Raw genomic sequence first — 19648 nt, 5'->3', positions numbered from 1 at the left:
CTCACGTCGTGAGAGTCAACTCATCTTGGGTCGACACAGTGAGTCAAATCAGTTTACTCGTCCCAGGGTTTCAGATCGGGGAAATCGCCATGCTCACGTCGTGAGGCTATACCCCTCACGTTGTGAGAACTGTTCTGTGAGCATTAAACTCTTAATCCTTTAAGATGCGTGTTGGGGCTTTCAAGAATACCATATCTAGCCTAAAGGACCTTAAAAATCATATCTTTTCAGTCATACATATCCCATGCATGACTTAAACACTAGTTAGGTCAAAAGATGGGTATAAACATCAAGATTCAAACTTGGAGTCCATAACTTGCACCAAAATCCAGATCCAAGGATTCTAACACAGAGAATGACTCAATGGTCCATAAAGTTACCAACTTTATGGACCTCATGAATAATAATCCAAGATCCCATGCAAAGAAGGTAACCAAAACCTAGATCTAGCAAGATTAGAAGAGAAAGGTGGGATCTTTGAGACTTACAGAGGCCTATAAGCTCAGAAGTGCCACAAGGAGGAGCTTATCTCGCCAAAAGGAACCACCACAAGAGCTTCTTCTTCTTCTTCTTCTTCTTCTTCTTCTTCTTCTTCTTCTTCAAGGAAATCAAAACACCAATAACACACCAATACCACCAACAATGGCTCAAGGGCTCAAGAGGGCCGAATCTAGGGTTTTTCAGTGACTTGGGAGTGAAAAAGGTTGAGGATGGGCGATCCTAGCCTCCTCATTATGTTTTATACTTGATTTTTAGGGTTTGGGACCATCAGGCCTGACTCACGTCGTGAGACCTTATGCCTCATGTTCTAAGGTTCGAGAACACGGGCCAAACGGTCTATGGTCCTACTCATGACGTGACCACTATGGCTCACGTCGTAAGCCTCTTCTAAATGTAAAAATTAATATTTTTAATACCTAAGGATTCGGATGCTACAATTCTCCCCCACTTGAATCAAACTTCATCCTCGAAGTCCGCTGCTATGAATAACTCAGGGTAATGCTCCCTCATCTCGTCATCTAGCTCCCATGTCCATTTCGAGCCCATATGGTGTTCCCACTGCACCTTTACTAACTGTGCGACCTTGTTCCTCAATGTTTTTGTCTTGTGATCCAGAATCGCCACTGGCCTCTCAACATAGTTCAGGCGATCGTCCACCTGAATATCCTTCAATGGCAAAACTACAGAGTCATCCACTAAACATTTCCGCAGCTGGGAGACATGAAAAGTTGTAAGTCCCCCATCTGCTTGTGTATCAATCAGATCCATTTGATGGTGCGGAATCCCAATAAAACGGATGATGCCAGATCAATAGAAGAGAAGGAGAAGAAGAATAACTTGAATCTTGAATGTATTGAAGATATGAATGATGCTCCTTACACAAGATTCTCTCACACACACTATTCTTCTTTCTAGTTTCTCTCTCTATAACATGCTCCTCTTCTCTAGCCTTACACTCCTCTACACACTCCTCACCCTATATATATGATATATGGGCCGTACACGGGTGTACGACCGTACACCCGTGTACGGCCGTACACACAAACCGCAAACACATACAACATTACATAAAAATATATTTTCCTAAAAAAGCAAAGTATAAACCAAATTTAGACCCAACAATCTCCCCCTTGGTTTATAGCTTTCTTTTCTAATTGGCCCAACAAGCTCCCCCTAAAAAGTAGCTGACTTTTCTTGTCAATCTTCATTGGGAGCTTGGCTTCAGCATTAATCTTCAAATTCTTCACAGATTCAAGATGAACATGATGAATCTTCAATAACTGACTACATCTTGAGCACTTGGGCTTTTCTTCAGAATTTGGCATTGAACGTACGCTGGGTGAGGAGGCTTCTTGAAAAGATTCTTGAAAGATAGCGCTTTCAGCTTGAGAATCTTCAGAGAGAACAATATAGAAATCTAATCTTCTGGATCACTTCAGCAGGTTCATAGATAGTAGCAGACTGATTGAGGAGGCTTCAATGCAATCTGTCACATAATCTTCAAGAACAGCTTGACCTTGCTTCTGGAGTTGAAGGATTGAATGTTGAAAGAATAATCTTCATTTCTTGCTCCTTCGAATGAGAATTCTTCGATGCTCACGGATGAAGCTTTGGCTCAGAAATCTCGATACAGACTCCATGAGTTGCATCTACATCTGAATTCACTTTTAAGACAAAACAAAACTAAAAGAAAACTTAGCACACAATATTTTTGTATTTTTCATATTTTCTGAAAAAATAAAACAGAAACAAAAATATTTTTGGATTTTTAATTTTCTGATTTTTGTTAGATTTTTGAATTTTTTTTAATTCTCCCCCTAAATTTGTGCATAGGGGAAAACTATGAACAAATTTAACAAAAACAAAAATATTTGGGATCAAAGTTGTCAAGCAATCCAATATCGTTTATCAGCACACGCCTGCATGTCTAGATCTGGTCAATCACCGGTATTGTGGTCCACTTCAACACAAAGGATGTTGACAATTTGGACAGATTATAAGTGACAAGTCATTGTGATATATATTCCTAAATGGACACTTAGCTGACGACGACCAAGGATATTGTTGTCCACTTAAATTAAGCAGCAAGATCTACAGACAACCTATTAAATGGTTTAATTTTAGATGTACTAGAACGTGTTTCCCACTTCCCGATATACCCCGGTAATCAAGAACTTCCAAAGAACTCCTTACTTTAGGTGAGTATTCAATCATTAAGAAAGAGTCAGATATAGAAGTGCATATGTTGTATCCCAGGTCGGATGTCTTCCAATCACACAGAGGGAACAACATATGACTAACAGAGATAGAGGGATTGAGAGGTAGAATGTTGCATATGTTGTGTCCCAGGTCGGATTTTCCGATCACGCAGAGAGGACAGCATATAGCTAACACATAGAAAGAATTTCATAGATAAGGAGGTGCGTAGAATTAGAGTTGCATATGTTGCATTCCAGGTCGGATATTGTGACAACCGTCAGATTCTAGTCAAAGTCAAACAAGTCAAACCGGTCGAATTTAATTAGTGCCTGTATGTTAGAAGTTATTCTATGAATAAAAATGTGCATTTGTATGTCAAAAATTCAAGTGTCTCGAAAAATCTATGTGTTAACAGTGTAAAAACCCTAAAAAGGGAGTTAAACGCATCAAAACACGACTAAGGACCCTTTCGGGGACTTAAAACGATCATTAACGAAGCATAACGAGGTTCACGAACCTTGCATTACGAGATTATACGATAATGATGGCTAAGATTAAATCTCTCCCAAATCTCTCCAAGTATGTGAAATCTCTCCCAAATCTCTCCAAGTATATGAAATCTCTCCCAAATCTCTCTAAGTATGTGAAATCTCTCCAAGTATGTGAAATCTCTCCCAAATCTCTCCAAGTATGTGAAATCTCTCCAAGTATGTGAAATCTCCTCCAGATCTCTCCAAGTATATGAAATCTCTCCCAAATCTCTCTAAGTATGTGAAATCTCTCCCAATCTCTCCAAGTATGCCAAATCTCTCCCAAATCTCTCTCAAAACCTCTTTTGATTTATTTTAATCATTTAGGACATCCCGACACTTGACTTGGTGAAAAACCATGCGAAACGGGAAGATATCTTGGAAAATAGCCTTTTAGGGTCGAAGTCCCTCTATAGGGACCAAACCCTACTTGAACCGGAGTCCCCTTGTGTAGCCGCAACCATCTAGCCGCAGCCAGCTAGCCGCAGCCATCTAGCAGCAGCCAGCGAGCCGCAGCCTCCGAACCGCAGCCAGCGAGCCGCAGCCAGAGAACCGCAGCCTCCGAACCGCAGTCCGTTTCCCCTTCGGATTTCCCATTTTCCACCCGGTTTTCGACCATGACTTCGTTTTAAGCCCGTTTTTCAACGTGGGATTTTCACCAAAATCCATATTTTATCATTTTTAACCCCCAGGACTCTTATTTTATTTATTTCTCAAGGATTTATTAATTAAAAATCATTAGTTTATATTGAGAAGATATTTACCCCACAAGTGGGTCAAGTGTGCCCACTTGCCTTCCATGTGTCATCCTCTCAATAGTCCAACCCTATCCACATCACACAAACCAAGGTAAACATCCTTTCAATCTTGGAAATTGCTCCAGCAACATTTATATAAAGAAATCCCTGGAGGATTTCATGGTTCACTTTGATAAATCCTTCACTTACACACTTCTCATATCACCTCAAGAAAGCTTCTTTCCCTCTACTTTCCACCATCTTGTGTAAGTGTTCTTGAGTTGCTACAACACTTTTTGGTAAGTATTCCATCTAAACTCAAGTGTCATTCCATAATTTCATAACACTCTTGGATCATTGACTCATATCTTAACACCAAAAATCGTTCTTAGGATCATCCGAACTCTCACGTGTTCATCAAGTGTTCTTGACTTGATACTCCTCGTCTTCGACCTTCCACTCTTCCAAGAATCACTTAAGGTGAGTTCATACCCCTACATTTTCTAGTTTTCTTCAGTTTTCAGGGGGGGGGGGAATACAAGTTAAAATACCAAAACATATTCAAAACTCAACTTGACAGGTTACAACAGAAAAGTTGTGACCTGTTCACGAACTATTTAACCCAACTTAACCTTAATATTTTTCAAAACTGTTTAATATGAAAGTAGTTCAGGTTTATACCTTTAAAATGGCTACTTGCACATCTCCATACGATTTCTCTATAATTTATGGTGATTTTTACAAAACTGCCTATCACTGCAGCAACGAAATCAGACCAGGTTGTGAAAATGAACATTTTCACACTAGTTTGAAACCACCAAAAATTATGGGAAAATTTATGAACACTGTAGACGCTTTTTCCAAATACTCAGAGTTTGTGGATTTAGTTTTTGACTTACGATGATTTTTCTATAATTACTCAAAAATAGTGACAATTAAGGGTAAAACTGTCAAATACATATTTAAGAGTTATTCACACCTTGTAACATGTTGAGCAAGGTGTGTAAGATTTACACTTAGTATTTCCAATGTCCTTTATTTGAAATACATATACATGCGTAACCAGGTTTTAATACCATCATACAACACTTTTGATAAACTATAATAGGTATAATTTTGAACACTACATCTAACAAAGAAAACAATAACATTATCGATTTACAAAACGAACTTTCACTACACACTACGTGAACTCGTTAATGAATATTTGTGAGACATTCTCCTTCGAGGTACTCCAAGTACCACAGAAAAGTCCTTTAGTTATAATCAGAATCTCTTGGAGTGAGAACGTGATAGTTGTGTATAGATCTATACTGTCACACCCCAAAACCGGAACGGCGGAAACGTTCGGGGGTGGAGGACGTCATGTTCAGTATCACAACAATGCAAAGTAGTAAACAAGCAACAACATCATCCATTGCATTAATAATATAATTTCATACAAGTGTGTTATGTCAAGTTATCTAGACACCAAAAATATACATCAAAATAAAAGATGAGTCTTGAACGAGCTCCATCTTCTCAGAACCTGGCACCGGTACCTGTCTACTGGTGACCTGAGAATACAAGTTATTTTGAAAGAGTTTATCAGCTTTAAATCTGGTGAGATCATAAGTATATTAGTGTCTGTAATTGTATGAAAGTGTTTGTAAGTCTGTAATGTATAAGTTTTGTAGAAGTTTGTAATTGTTTGAACTCTCCTAGAAAACCCTATGTTTCCTACTAAAAGTAGCCTTCTACCAAGGCATCTAGTATCTCTGTGTGTGTCTCTTGTAAGAGTGTGTATTTTCCCAAATCTGACTATTATTAACCAAAAATATAGTTCTTACATTATTGTTTATTGTGTGAATATCACAAAGTAAATGTAAAGGGAAAATGAAATAGTACTGTAGTGTTGTATTAAGTAACTACTGCTGTACTAATTACTTTAAACTATTTGTTATTTAAAGTACCATGTGATCGGCCTGTATCCTGCTACCGACTCTATAGTAAAACGACGATGTAAGACGTCGTAAGAAATGACGTTTGGCACCCGTAGACTTGCAAGTCCCACTGTAGCGAGCAGCAAGGTGTAGGATAGTCAATCCAGTATAGATCTATACACAAACTCATACGCTACCCAATTAAGGAGATTCTGGATACAAAACGGGTCATGATAGGTAGTGCCATGCCCCCGTTAAGTGGCTCACATAACTGTATGTAATGTATATGTATATGTATATGTATGTGCTAGCTGTATTGTGTGTTCTTTCTCTGTCTAGCTTGTATGTTTTGTTTCTCATCACTATGTATTATGTTTGTTTCTCATCACTATGTATTATGTTTGTTTCTCATCACTATGTATTACTCATGAATGAACTGACTCATTGTATGTTTCATTGTTCTAGTAATAGTATCTTCCTAAACTATACCTATTATAGTTTACTAGTAATGTTGTTTGTGTATATGAACATGTTTGTATACCTTTGCTACCCAAAGGCATTGAACTGAATGAAAGAAGTAACATTTTATATCTACACACATATACATGATATATAACTAGGATTTAAACGACCTTCGGACAAATAATCTGAATGCCCTAAGTCCACAACCAAACAAGGAACAGGAAGTAAGGTGAGCTATCAGTCCTAAGTCCTTTCAATCCTACTTATATAACTATATCTATATAGATACACAGAATATAAGTTAAAAGAATTTAAGTAAAAGTTTTTAACATGTAAAAGAGTTTGATAAAAGCATTTGGTATGTAAAAGAGTTTGTAAGACAGTTTGAAGTAAAACAGTTTTGTAACATAGTTTGAAAAGTAAGAAATCCACTTGTTTGGTAGTTATTAATCACATGTGATTGATATAATAACTATAATTGTTCAACTTGTATTCCCCCCCCCCCCATAAAAGCATTTAAAACATTTAAAAGGTTAATTAAGGGGTATGAACTCACCTGTAGTGAGCGGTTTGGATGAACTGATGATATAGGATTGCTAGGTGTCAAGTGAAAACTTGTACACACACAATGATCCTAATTAACATATAATAACACATATATGTATCCAATTAGTCTTTAAACAACTAATTAACAAAGTTATGACATGCTAGGACATGTAAAACACCTTATATAAGTGCTATAAGTCCTAAGGATTGCACCTAAGTGTTGTAGGACATTGCTATTGAGTTTAGGGTTCAAGGGGACCCTTTATTGGAGTTTACGGTTTTGTGACCATAACTCATTGAGTTTACGGTCGTAAACCCATGAGTTTACGGCCGTAAACTCATGTTTCTTGACCATCTTGCGTTTTGAAGCCTTAAAGATCACAAGAAGCATTCCTACTTCATGTTTAAGCCTCAGGAAGATATTAGGGCACCATTTCACTCCTTTTTAGGAGTTTACGGTCCTTGGACCATTTCCCTTTGGGTTTACGGCCGTAAACCCAAATGGTTTGTGGTCTTTTGATGTTTTCAAGTCCTAAACACATTAAGGAAGGGATCTAGGCTAGTTTCCAAGGCTTAGAAGGGACTAGGGCACACTTTGGCACCCTTTTTAGGGTTTACGGTCCAAGGTGTTCTTGGACCGTAAACACCTTTGATCCTTGGTTTCCTTGGTGTTTTCTTGATGTATAGAAGTGTAACAAGCCTTATTATACTCTAGGATAGAAGTACTTACAAGATAGAGGCTTGAAAAGGTGCTAAAAGTCCAAGAACACTAGTGTGTGTTCTTGGTGAAACTTGAAGATCTAACCTTTTGGAATGATTTCACGGATGGAAGTGTGTTAAATCACTAGATTAAGTAATATATCAACTTATTAGGGCTAGAAACACTTACAAGTTGAAGATCTTGAAGAATTGTTGGATGATACTTGAGAGAGAATTGAGTTTGGATCTTGAATTTGTGAAAAATGGTAAATAATGACTAAGTGTCATATATATACCCCCAATTTAGGGTTTACGGCCGTAAACACCTTTGTTTAGGCCGTAAACTCCAAACTCTTGGAGCTTTGGGACTTTATTGTTGCACAATAAACCCTAGAGCATCCTTTCTCCTGGTATCTCCTGAAGTACTAATATTAAAATACTCAAACTTATTCCAAAAAGCTTGAAAATTAGCAGAAACTGTTTTGACTCCTATTGAAGTGAATGGTTGTACAGAATAGAAATTTCGGGTTGTCACATCATCCCCCCATTAGAAGGAATTTCGTCCCGAAATTAGAGTTTAGGCAAATAAGTAGTTACGAATAACTAAGTAAAAAGAAGAGGATATTTCAGTTTCATCTGATCCTCTAGCTCCCAAGTGAATTCAGGTCCTCGCTTGGCGTTCCAGCGAACCTTCACTATCGGGATACGGCTTTGTTTCGTTTGCTTGACCTCCCGATCCATGATCTCTACTAGTTCTTCCACGAAGTTGAGGCTCTCGTTGATCTCGATCTCGTCGAGTGGGATTACAAGAGTCTCGTCGGACAGACACTTTTTCAAGTTCGATACGTGGGAAGTAGAATGTACGTTACTGAGTTCGCGTGGTAAGTTAAGTTTGTAAGCTACAGGGCCGATTCTTGCGAGAATCTCGAAAGGCCCTATGTACCTTGGATTTAGCTTTCCACGCTTTCCAAAGCGTATCAAGCCCTTCCAGGGTGAGACCTTCAATAGAACACGGTCGCCCACCTGGAATTCCAACGGTTTCCTTCGTTTATCAGCGTAGCTTTTCTGTCGGTCTCTGGAGGCTTTCAATCGTTCACGAATCTGAACGATCTTCTCTGTCGTTTCCCGAATGATCTCCGGACCCGTGAGAGTGCTTTCAGGAACTCGTCCTTTAGCTAACTGGGTATCACCCACCTCAGCCCAGCACAGAGGGGATCTGCACTTTCGGCCATAGAGGACCTCGAATGGAGCAGCCTTTATGCTCGTGTGATAACTGTTGTTGTAGGAAAATTCTACAAGGGGTAAATGAGTATCCCATGCTTTCCCAAAGTTGATCACACAGGCTCGCAGCATATCTTCCAAGGTTTGGATAGTCCTCTCACTTTGCCCGTCTGTTTGTGGATGGTAGGTTGTACTCATGTCCAGCCTAGTTCCTAGGGAACTTTGTAACGACTGCCAGAACCTCGAAGTGAATCTACTATCTCTGTCCGAGATAATGGATATGGGGACACCGTGCAGTCGTACAATCTCCCTAATGTAAGTTCTTGTAAGTTTCTCCATCTTGTCTGTTTCCTTGATAGGCAGGAAGTGTGCGGACTTGGTCAATCTGTCGACGATGACCCATATGGTATCAAGTCCACCCGTTATCTTGGGCAACTTGGTTATGAAATCCATAGTGATCCGCTCCCACTTCCATTCCGGTATCTCTGGCTGTTGTAGTAGACGGAGGGTTTCTGGTATTCGACCTTGACCTTTGCGCAAGTAAGGCATTTACTTACAAAGGTAGCAATCTCTGCTTTCATGGTAGGCCACCAGTATAGCTTTTTAAGATCGAGATACATCTTATCTGAACCTGGGTGGACGGAATAACGAGTGTTGTGCGCCTCGTTCATGACCAAGTCTCTGAAACCACGAAGTTTCGGGGTCCAGATCCGATCCATGAGAAAATAAGCTCCGCCACCCTTAACCTCCAAGTTCTTATCCATCCCTCTCAGGCATTCACCCGCCACATTTTCAGGTTTCAAAGCGTCGAGCTGAGCCTCCTTAATTTGCGTGGAAAAATGTGAATGGATAGTCATAGTCAATGATTTGACTCTACGACCAGAATATTCTTTCCGACTAAGGCCGTCAGCTACTACGTTGGCTTTACCCGGATGATAACGAATTTCGGATTTGTAATCACTGAGTAGCTCGACCCACCGTCGTTGTCTCATGTTGAGCTCTTTCTGGTCGAATATATGTTGTAGGCTCTTGTGGTCTGTAAAGATTGTGCTCTTTGTACCGTACAGGTAGTGTCTCCAGATCTTCAGAGCAAACACAACTGCTCCAAGTTCAAGATCGTGGGTAGTATAGTTGACCTCATATGTCTTTAGCTGTCTCGAGGCATAGGCGATGACCTTACCTCGCTGCATCAGAACACATCCGAGTCCTTGATTCGACGCATCGCAATAAACAACGAAGTCTTCTATCCCTTCGGGGAGGGATAGTATTGGTGCGGTGCACAAGGCTCTTTTGAGCGTTTGGAACGCTCTCTCCTGCTTCTCTTCCCAGTCAAAGGCCACGCCCTTCTGGGTCAGTGTCGTAAGAGGTTTCGCAATGCGGGAGAAGTTCTGAATGAACCTGCGATAATAGCTAGCGAGACCTAGAAATTGACGAATTTCTATAGGCGTCTTCGGTGCTGACCAGTTCTCAATGGCTTTAATTTTGGAAGGGTCCACGTGTACTCCCTCTTCACTAACCACGTGCCCTAAGAATTCGACTCGTCGGATCCAAAATTCGCATTTCGAGAACTTCGCATAGAGCTTCTCCGAACGAAGGGTTTCTAAGACTAGTCGCAGATGTTGACCATGCTCCTCCTTACTACGAGAGTAGATAAGTATGTCATCGATGAAGACGATGACAAACTGATCCAAGTAAGGACGACCCACCCTATTCATTAAGTCCATGAATACAGCAGGTGCGTTTGTTAATCCGAACGGCATCACTACGAATTCGTAGTTCCCATAACGAGTTCGGAAGGCTGTCTTCGGAACATCCTCCCCTAGCACTCGTAGTTGGTGATGTCCGGACCTTAAGTCGATTTTGAAAAGAAGTTCGCCCCTTGAAGTTGGTCAAATAAATCGTCAATACGAGGCAAAGGATAACGATTCTTGACGGTCAGTTTGTTGAGCTCCCTGTAGTCGATGCACATACGAAACGATCTGTCTTTCTTCTTGAAGAACAAGACTGGAGCTTCCCAGGGCGAGAAGCTTGGTCTTATAAAGCCCTTGCTGAGCAGTTCGTTAAGTTGACAGGACAGTTCTTACATCTCTGCAGGTGCTAGACGATAGGGCGATTTGGCTACGGGGGTAGCCCCTGGAACTAAGTCGATTCGAAACTCGACTTGACGTTGCGGAGGTAATCCTGGGAGTTCTTCCGGAAAGATGTCGGGAAAGTCGCGTACTACTGGAATGTCCTGAATGTCTTTAGTTTCTTGACTCACGTCGACCACATGAGCAAGGAATGCGCGACATTCCTTTCGCAAGAATTTCTGAGCTTGAATGCTGGAGATGATACGAAGGTTCGTGCCGGGTTTGTCGCCATATACTGCTAGGGTTTCGCCAGACGACAGATTAAGGCGTACAGCCTTTTCGTAACACATGATGTCGGCACGATGAAGACTCAACCAGTCTATGCCGATAATGACGTCGAAACTTTTAATAGAAACCGGCATGAGGTCGATCGAAAATGAATGGTTATCAAGTGTTAGGGTACACCCTATGAATATATTGCTAGTGCTCTCTGTCTTTCCATTAGCCATTTCTACAGTGAACGGTTCTTTAAGTGCTCGTGATTTTTGCTTAAGTAAATGAGCAAATTTTTGATTCACGAAGCTCCTCTCCGCTCTACTATCAAACAGTATGCATGCATAAGAGTTATCGAGGAGAAACATACCAGTGACCACTGTGGGGTCGGCAACCGCTTCCTCGTGGCCTATGGCCAGAACTCTTCCCACTCCACTGGCATTCCCTGCCTTCGGGCAGTTCCTTTTGTAGTGGCCCACCTCGCCACAACCGTAGCAAGTTTGGCTCACACCAGCGCCGGGGAATTGGGTGATTGGCCTCGCCGGAGCTTTGCAGAAACGGGCAGTGTGCCCCTTCCTGTTGTAGTTCAAACACTGCATTTCCCGGCAGGCTCCTACATGGTGGAAGTTGCACTTGGGCAAACTTCCAGCTTACTACTTTACCGGAGCAGCAGCGGCAGGTGCTATCGCAGCGTGAACTGCCACGACCTGCTGCTTTTTGGCAGCCTTTGTCTTTCTGTTGTCATCCCAAAACTTCTGCTTGGAATCAGCGGTTCTGACGGGTTTTGAGATGGCCAGGGTTGTTGTTGCGGCCGGGGTACGAACCCCATGGTCTATGAGCCGCTGTGCCAATCGCTTGGCACTATCAAATGTAGTGGGGTTTGAAGCCAAAACATTTCCGTGGAATGGAGGCACCAGCCCCCATATGTATCTTTCAATCTTCTTCCCCTCCGTATGAACCATGTTGGGACAGAGGGCCACCAGTTCACAGAACCTGGCGGTGTAGGAGACTATGTTGGAGCCCTTCATGGTTAGGCTCCACAGTTCTTCCTCTAGCTTTTGGATTTCCCCCCTCGGGCAGTACTCCTCAACCATTAGCTCTCTCAGGGCTTCCCAGCCCATAGCATTTGCCACTATAAAGGATTGTGACTTGACATGGCTATTCCACCATGTTAGGGCTTTTGACTCAAAGGTGCAAGCAGCAAACTTGACCTTGCTCCCTTCTGGACAGGAGCAGATCTCGAAAACCGATTCGGTCTTCTCGAACCATTGCGATAGGGCAATGACTCCGCCAGTCCCCTTAAAGGACAATGGCTTGCAGTTTGTGAAGTCCTTGTAGGAGCACTCTCTGGAGCGCACATGGATTTCACCATGAGTAGATAGGACAGGGGTTCCTCCTCCAGTGGAACCAGAAGAATGATATTGTGCCATGGCTGTAGCCACAGCTGCAGCTACAGCAGCATTCAGGGCTGCCGTGTCGAATTGAGGAGCAGGTGGTGTTGGTGCGGGAGGATCGCGTCTTGTCGATTTACGTGGAGGCATCTTTTAACTATAAGTTTAGAAAGATGAAGATATTGATAAGAATTTAATAGGAAGTAGATAAGAATGACTCATGGATCAACTCTCCATAGTCCAACAGCACAAATGAATGGCACGATTGAATAGTATGATTGAATGAAGATCTAGTACTAACAGATGATAGCAATTGGATATTGATTTCCATAAGGTTAGATATATGTCAATAATACTGGAATTACAGATGTAATGAGTTCGGGAAAATGACCTAGAAGTAGGTCTTACATTAACCAAGATGGAAAATTTTGACAGACTACTACCTAATCAAGACCTAACGGGTTTAAGATTTACAAAGATAGGAAATTAGACTAGAGTTTTTTACACAAACTAGGTTATATCCAAAAGAGAAGTCGATAAGACTCTATCGGCGACGAGAACTACTAGAGTGAGTTCTTGAATCCGACAGAAGGCGTTCTATGTCTCTCATGCACCTATCAGATCTTGCTTGCTGAGCTCGAAGTTCCCTGACTTCAGCTTGGGTTTCAGCAAGTTCCCTCTGTAGAACTGCATTGCGGACCTGAGTCCTTTCATGAGCAGACTCTAGTTGGCGAATGCGGACAGTGTTAACGCCAGAGTTGGCGTCAATCTCCACTACTCGGTCGATAGCTACTCGACCTTTCTCGGTGTTCCGAGCAATCCTACGGACCATTATGGGTAGGACCCTGTCAGCTGAACCTCCCTCAGTGAGGTTGTAGAAGCTTCTGTATCCATTGTAGGGGATGGGTTGACCCTGTTCCTGACTCCATCTGTTCAAGTTTGTGGCCCACAGAGGAGTGGGTCCTTGAAATGCTGGACGAGGGTTCAGGTTTGGGTCTTGAGCAGCTGGGGGTAGGTTGTTGACTTCAGGCTTTGAGTCAGAACCATCAGAAAAGCCTTCAGCTTCGTGATCATCCAAAGGGATTGGGTGATCATCTTCTGGCTCTTCTCCCAGCCATCCTGCATTGCCGTTGTTGGGATAGTACGGGTCTCCGAGAAAATGGAATCCAGCCATTATATCTACGCGAGAAAAGGGATAAGGAAATAATCAATAGACGAACTAACTAGATAATTATAAGATGATCTTTATTAGTTACTCCAACATTTGCGTAGTGCATACCAGTCATAGGTAACCTAGACAGGATAGACCTTTGAATAAGTGACCCTAACTCTAAGCCCACAACCAAACAAGGAACACGAAGTAGAGCAAATATCACAGATTCTAAGTCTATGCCATCCTAGTTACCTATAACCTTAATGTATCCACCCCGCAATTATTGACATACCAATAAAGACCTTTTTAGTTCTCAGATAAGTAATTAATAGTCACACAAAATACTCCTATAGTATTTTAAGTTTATGCTCTGTTCTACTGTTCTCGTTGTAGTAGTGTTGGTAAGTTTTTAGACTTGTTGCAACCTCACAACCATACTTAGGCATATGCTAATCACTCCTCGGATAATGTAGTTGATCAGGCTACATCTTCCCAGGGTTGACCATATGTCTCTAAGTCTACTTGTGCTGTCCAACAATCGTAATACTTTTGTTCTGTCCTAGTGACACTGATTTTAGTATGAATGCAGGTATGTATACTTAGTTAAATATTTTATTATTTAAAAGTATAAACTCTTTATCAGAGTATTTTAATCCCGCTGTGTTTATAGTTCGTATATCTTTTATGGGTTGATACACTTGATTCACTATAAACAATGCTCTGATACCAATCTGTCACACCCCAAAACCGGAACGGCGGAAACGTTCGGGGGTGGAGGACGTCATGTTCAGTATCACAACAATGCAAAGTAGTAAACAAGCAACAACATCATCCATTGCATTAATAATATAATTTCATACAAGTGTGTTCTGTCAAGTTATCTAGACACCAAAAATATACATCAAAATAAAAGATGAGTCTTGAACGAGCTCCATCTTCTCAGAACCTGGCACCGGTACCTGTCTACCGGTGACCTGAGAATACAAGTTATTTTGAAAGAGTTTATCAGCTTTAAAGCTGGTGAGATCATAAGTATATTAGTGTCTGTAATTGTATGAAAGTGTTTGTAAGTCTGTAATGTATAAGTTTTGTAGAAGTTTGTAATTGTTTGAACTCTCCTAGAAAACCCTATGTTTCCTACTAAAAGTAGCCTTCTACCAAGGCATCTAGTATCTGTGTGTGTGTCTGTTGTAAGAGTGTGTATTTTCCCAAATCTGACTATTATTAACCAAAAATATAGTTCTTACATTATTGTTTATTGTGTGAATATCACAAAGTAAATGTAAAGGGAAAATGAAATAGTACTGTAGTGTTGTATTAAGTAACTACTGCTGTACTAATTACTTTAAACTATTTGTTATTTAAAGTACCATGTGATCGGCCTGTATCCTGCTACCGACTCTATAGTAAAACGACGATGTAAGACGTCGTAAGAAATGACGTTTGGCACCCGTAGACTTGCAAGTCCCACTGTAGCGAGCAGCAAGGTGTAGGATAGTCAATCCAGTATAGATCTATACACAAACTCATACGCTCCCCAATTAAGGAGATTCTGGATACAAAACGGGTCATGACAGGTAGTGCCATGCCCCCGTTAAGTGGCTCACATAACTGTATGTAATGTATATGTATATGTATATGTATGTGCTAGCTGTATTGTGTGTTCTTTCTCTGTCTAGCTTGTATGCTTTGTTTCTCATCACTGTGTATTATGTTTGTTTCTCATCACTATGTATTATGTTTGTTTCTCATCACTATGTATTATGTTTGTTTCTCATCACTATGTATTATGTTTGTTTCTCATCACTATGTATTATGTTTGTTTCTCATCACTATGTATTATGTTTGTTTCTCATCACTATGTATTACTCATGAATGAACTGACTCATTGTATGTTTCATTGTTCTAGTAATAGTATCTTCCTAAACTATACCTATTATAGTTTACTAGTAATGTTGTTTGTGTATATGAACATGTTTGTATACCTTTGCTACCCAAAGGCATTGAACTGAATGAAAGAAGTAACCTTTTATATCTACACACATATACATGATATATAACTAGGATTTAAACGACCTTCGGACAAATAATCTGAATGCCCTAAGTCCACAACCAAACAAGGAACAGGAAGTAAGGTGAGCTATCAGTCCTAAGTCCTTTCAGTCCTACTTATATAACTATATCTATATAGATACACAGAATATAAGTTAAAAGAATTTAAGTAAAAGTTTTTAACATGTAAAAGAGTTTGATAAAAGCATTTGGTATGTAAAAGAGTTTATAAGACAGTTTGAAGGAAAACAGTTTTGTAACACAGTTTGAAAAGTAAGAAATCCACTTGTTTGGTAGTTATTAATCACATGTGATTGATATAGTAACTATAATTGTTCAACTTGTATTCCCCCCCCCCCCCCCCATAAAAGCATTTAAAACATTTAAAAGGTTAATTAAGGGGTATGAACTCACCTGTAGTGAGTGGTTTGGATGAACTGATTGTTGGGTTTTGAGCATTCTAACACTCCTATGGTGTACATGCAACCCTATAAACCTTGGATCTATGTTTTCTCTATTATACATGCAAATATTAACTATTCCAAGGTTTCATCCTAATTAGCATATTATGAAGCACCTATACTACAAAGTTCTAGTTAGATGACATGCCTTTTGATGTAGCTTGATGTCTTCAAGCTTTAAGAGCTTAGCCCCAATAGTGTGGAAGCCTCAAATGGAATCACAAATCACCAAAACACCTTGGAAGAACTTGAGAGAATATGTATGCACACTAAAATCGGCCCACTCTTATTTTCACACACTTGTGCCAATTTTGTGAGCCAAGGACCCCTTTATATATTATGGAGGATTAGGGTTACATCCATGTAAACCCTAATACCCATGACCTTTCATTTACATAGGATCCATGGGTTAAAAGCTCCATGGACCATCCATGAAAGCTTAGCCCAACCTAAATGAACTTGGCCCATTCCATATATATAAGAGTCCATATTTAATTAGTTCTTTTTGATCACTTAATTAATTCTAAATTAATTCTTGATCAATACTAATTAAATAATATGATTCCATATTAATATATTAGAACTTATAATATATTAATATAAATCATAAATATACTATTCTCAAAAGACTATCCATACAAATTGTGTTGGTGAAGTGCAACCCAAATGGACCATGCCGGGTTGGGTCAAGTACATACCCAATATAGTTATGGACTTAGACATTAATCCAACAGTCTCCCACTTGGATAAGTCTAAAACTATTATTGAGTATGACTTCAAAACCTAACTGGCAATCGTAGCTCTTAAAGCCGCTGTCGAACTCTGACCTTATCAATGACTTGTCCATTAGATAAGGGATCATATATTCCTCAATTCTAGATATCATATGGACTGAGACATGGATTATAATCATTCTCTCTGTCCATTTGTTGTTTCCCGATTTTCGATTTATGATGACTGACTGATTGAACAAATAAAATCAGTCCTGGCTTGGCCAAGCACTCACATGTGTCATCGCTAAATCATCGAGGGGCCCACAGATATCGCTTTTATCCCGAAGGTAAAAGGAATGGATAAACTTCGACTCATATGGCTTGTTCTACTACTTGTTGAATCATACACAAAGGCACGTGTTATAACATCGAGTTACCAAATGCGTTTTCGTGCAATCAATGTATAACCAACTCATAGTAACAACTCATATCTCTAGGTTTTAAGAATATAAGATATTATCGTCTCATGATCACTCGTGATAAAATCCATGAAGTGATTCAAATGAGCGTGGGTTGAATCCAATACTCAGAACTTATGAGCACTCATGAGTGTTGTAGCACCACTTTGTCCACCAACTTGGACCTCTACAAACCAACCCATGACAGTCTTGATTCATATCTACTTCCAACATATGACCGACTGTGGATGGTTTGAATAACTTAATCATTCAGGAAGAGCGACTTAGTTATTCTGGAAGTCAAAACACGCGAAGTGAAACACAAGAATAAATGAATCAAATATGGTATCAAACCCTATGAATATAAATAAACACTTTTATTTATCACCATACTGATTACTCATTATTCATTGTTTCGGTTTTATCAACTTTATACTTGAATTAAAAACACTATTTGTCCCATGCTCCAAGCATGTACACTATGTTTTTCTTAAACAATAGCTTTGCCATACACCAAGTATGCACTCTATGTTTGTCTATGATCCTTACTTTGTGAAATAAACCAATTGAACATAATTTCAATGATTCTAATTTCACACTCCCAAATCCTTATCGAAAAATGTGAGAATTTCAAATTCCTATCATTTATCGAAATCTGTTTAGATTTTAAACTTATATGCACTGACCCTCCTGTAATGAATATGTACAAAGTCACAAAGACTTGTCAACAGTCATTATAAGGTATTCCAATGGAGATCAACTCCATGGAAACTAAGTCTCATATTCAAAGTACATTGCTTTGGACATGCTTCTTGCATTAAGTTTTCTAATCTTACACAGATAACTTCCACCTATGGAGACAACTCCATATTCTCATTTTGACTATCACTTCTGAATAAGAGATGCTTCTTTTCAGAATATGTCAATATGGTCCTTCCAAAATTAGCACTATACTTCCAACTGTCCCTAAGCAACCAATCTTTGGTAAACCTCAGATTGTCCTCGACAATTGCTTAATCATTTTAGTCATATCCAATTCTAGACCTTTTCCCTTCTTAATGCCTCTGGGCATTTGGAAAAATTTAGAAATGACAAATATTATAGCACATGCAATCGATCCTGTACCCAAAGCAAATGGTACACGATTCATGATGTCTCACATAAAGACATGATTCTAGACCAGTCTTTTGCTACAATATTTTTATTTGCCATGTTTTCAAAATTTGACTATGAAGAGGGATGTCGTAATCATAATCGAATTTTGAGAACGCAATATATGGAATTTCCTTAAGTTGAACCAATCCAACATGAAATTCATATATATATTCTTGACTAAAGATGATTAAGGTCTCAATCTAAGCCTTTAGAACTGAAATGAAGTATATCCTCTCCCTTAATTATAGCAAAACAACTTTTTCAATCCCTGCAGCCTCACGAATTGAAACTTTTGTTTTCTATAATTAACATTGCTAACTTGCAACACTAACAATAATTATCATGCTCCCACTAACATGATGATTATTAGCATAACACTTATGCTCCCACTAGCTTTGACATGTACTCAGAAATCAGCTGGACTTCTAGAAATCAATACTTTATTGACTTTCTTACCAAAGTTCAGATTTCTGATACGAGATGCTTTGATAAAACTTTATCAAAATCATACACCTTTCCTTAGATAGCATGCATGTGTGTCTAAACAATTTCAGAACTATGAAAAGGGATGCCGTAATCATAGTCTCAATTGTTTAAACCTTTTGCCATCTGCTTCAAATCTACTTGGTGGAAGTGTTTCCTCACCATCATTTTCATGAATCGGAGAGAAATCTCATGACCCTTAGATTTTATGGTGTATGTGTTCTTATCCATGTGAATCGTCAAAACCATAGTCACAAGACAAGGATAATGACAAATCCAAACTCATATGCACTGAACTTATGCAATCTTAACTTCTTGCCACCTGGCAGTACAGGGCCTGCCATTGCTTCCAAGTTGTTATGCAACCAATTGAGAACTTTCAGAACTCCTATGCAAAGCCAACTTTAACTGGAATGGGCACATAATATGTCAACATGATAGGTTATAAACCTCAAGTCGTGTGCTAGTGAAGAACCTCAGGTTTTATTCTTGATTAGTTCTTGAAATTCTTTTTAGGATCTTTAAGACTCCCACTATCCTCTTGACATATAAGACTATCTTGCCAAATATTCAAGAGATAGTGCGGATTCTTTATCAAGACAAACACTTCACACAATTGGCCT

The sequence above is a fragment of the Lactuca virosa genome, chromosome 7 (assembly GCF_052849685.1).
Source record: "Lactuca virosa cultivar CGN04683 chromosome 7, Lactuca_virosa_CGN04683_v6, whole genome shotgun sequence".
NCBI classification, from domain to species: Eukaryota; Viridiplantae; Streptophyta; class Magnoliopsida; order Asterales; family Asteraceae; genus Lactuca; species Lactuca virosa.
The sequence above is the reverse complement of the archived record's forward strand: the minus strand, read 5'-3'. Positions refer to the sequence as shown.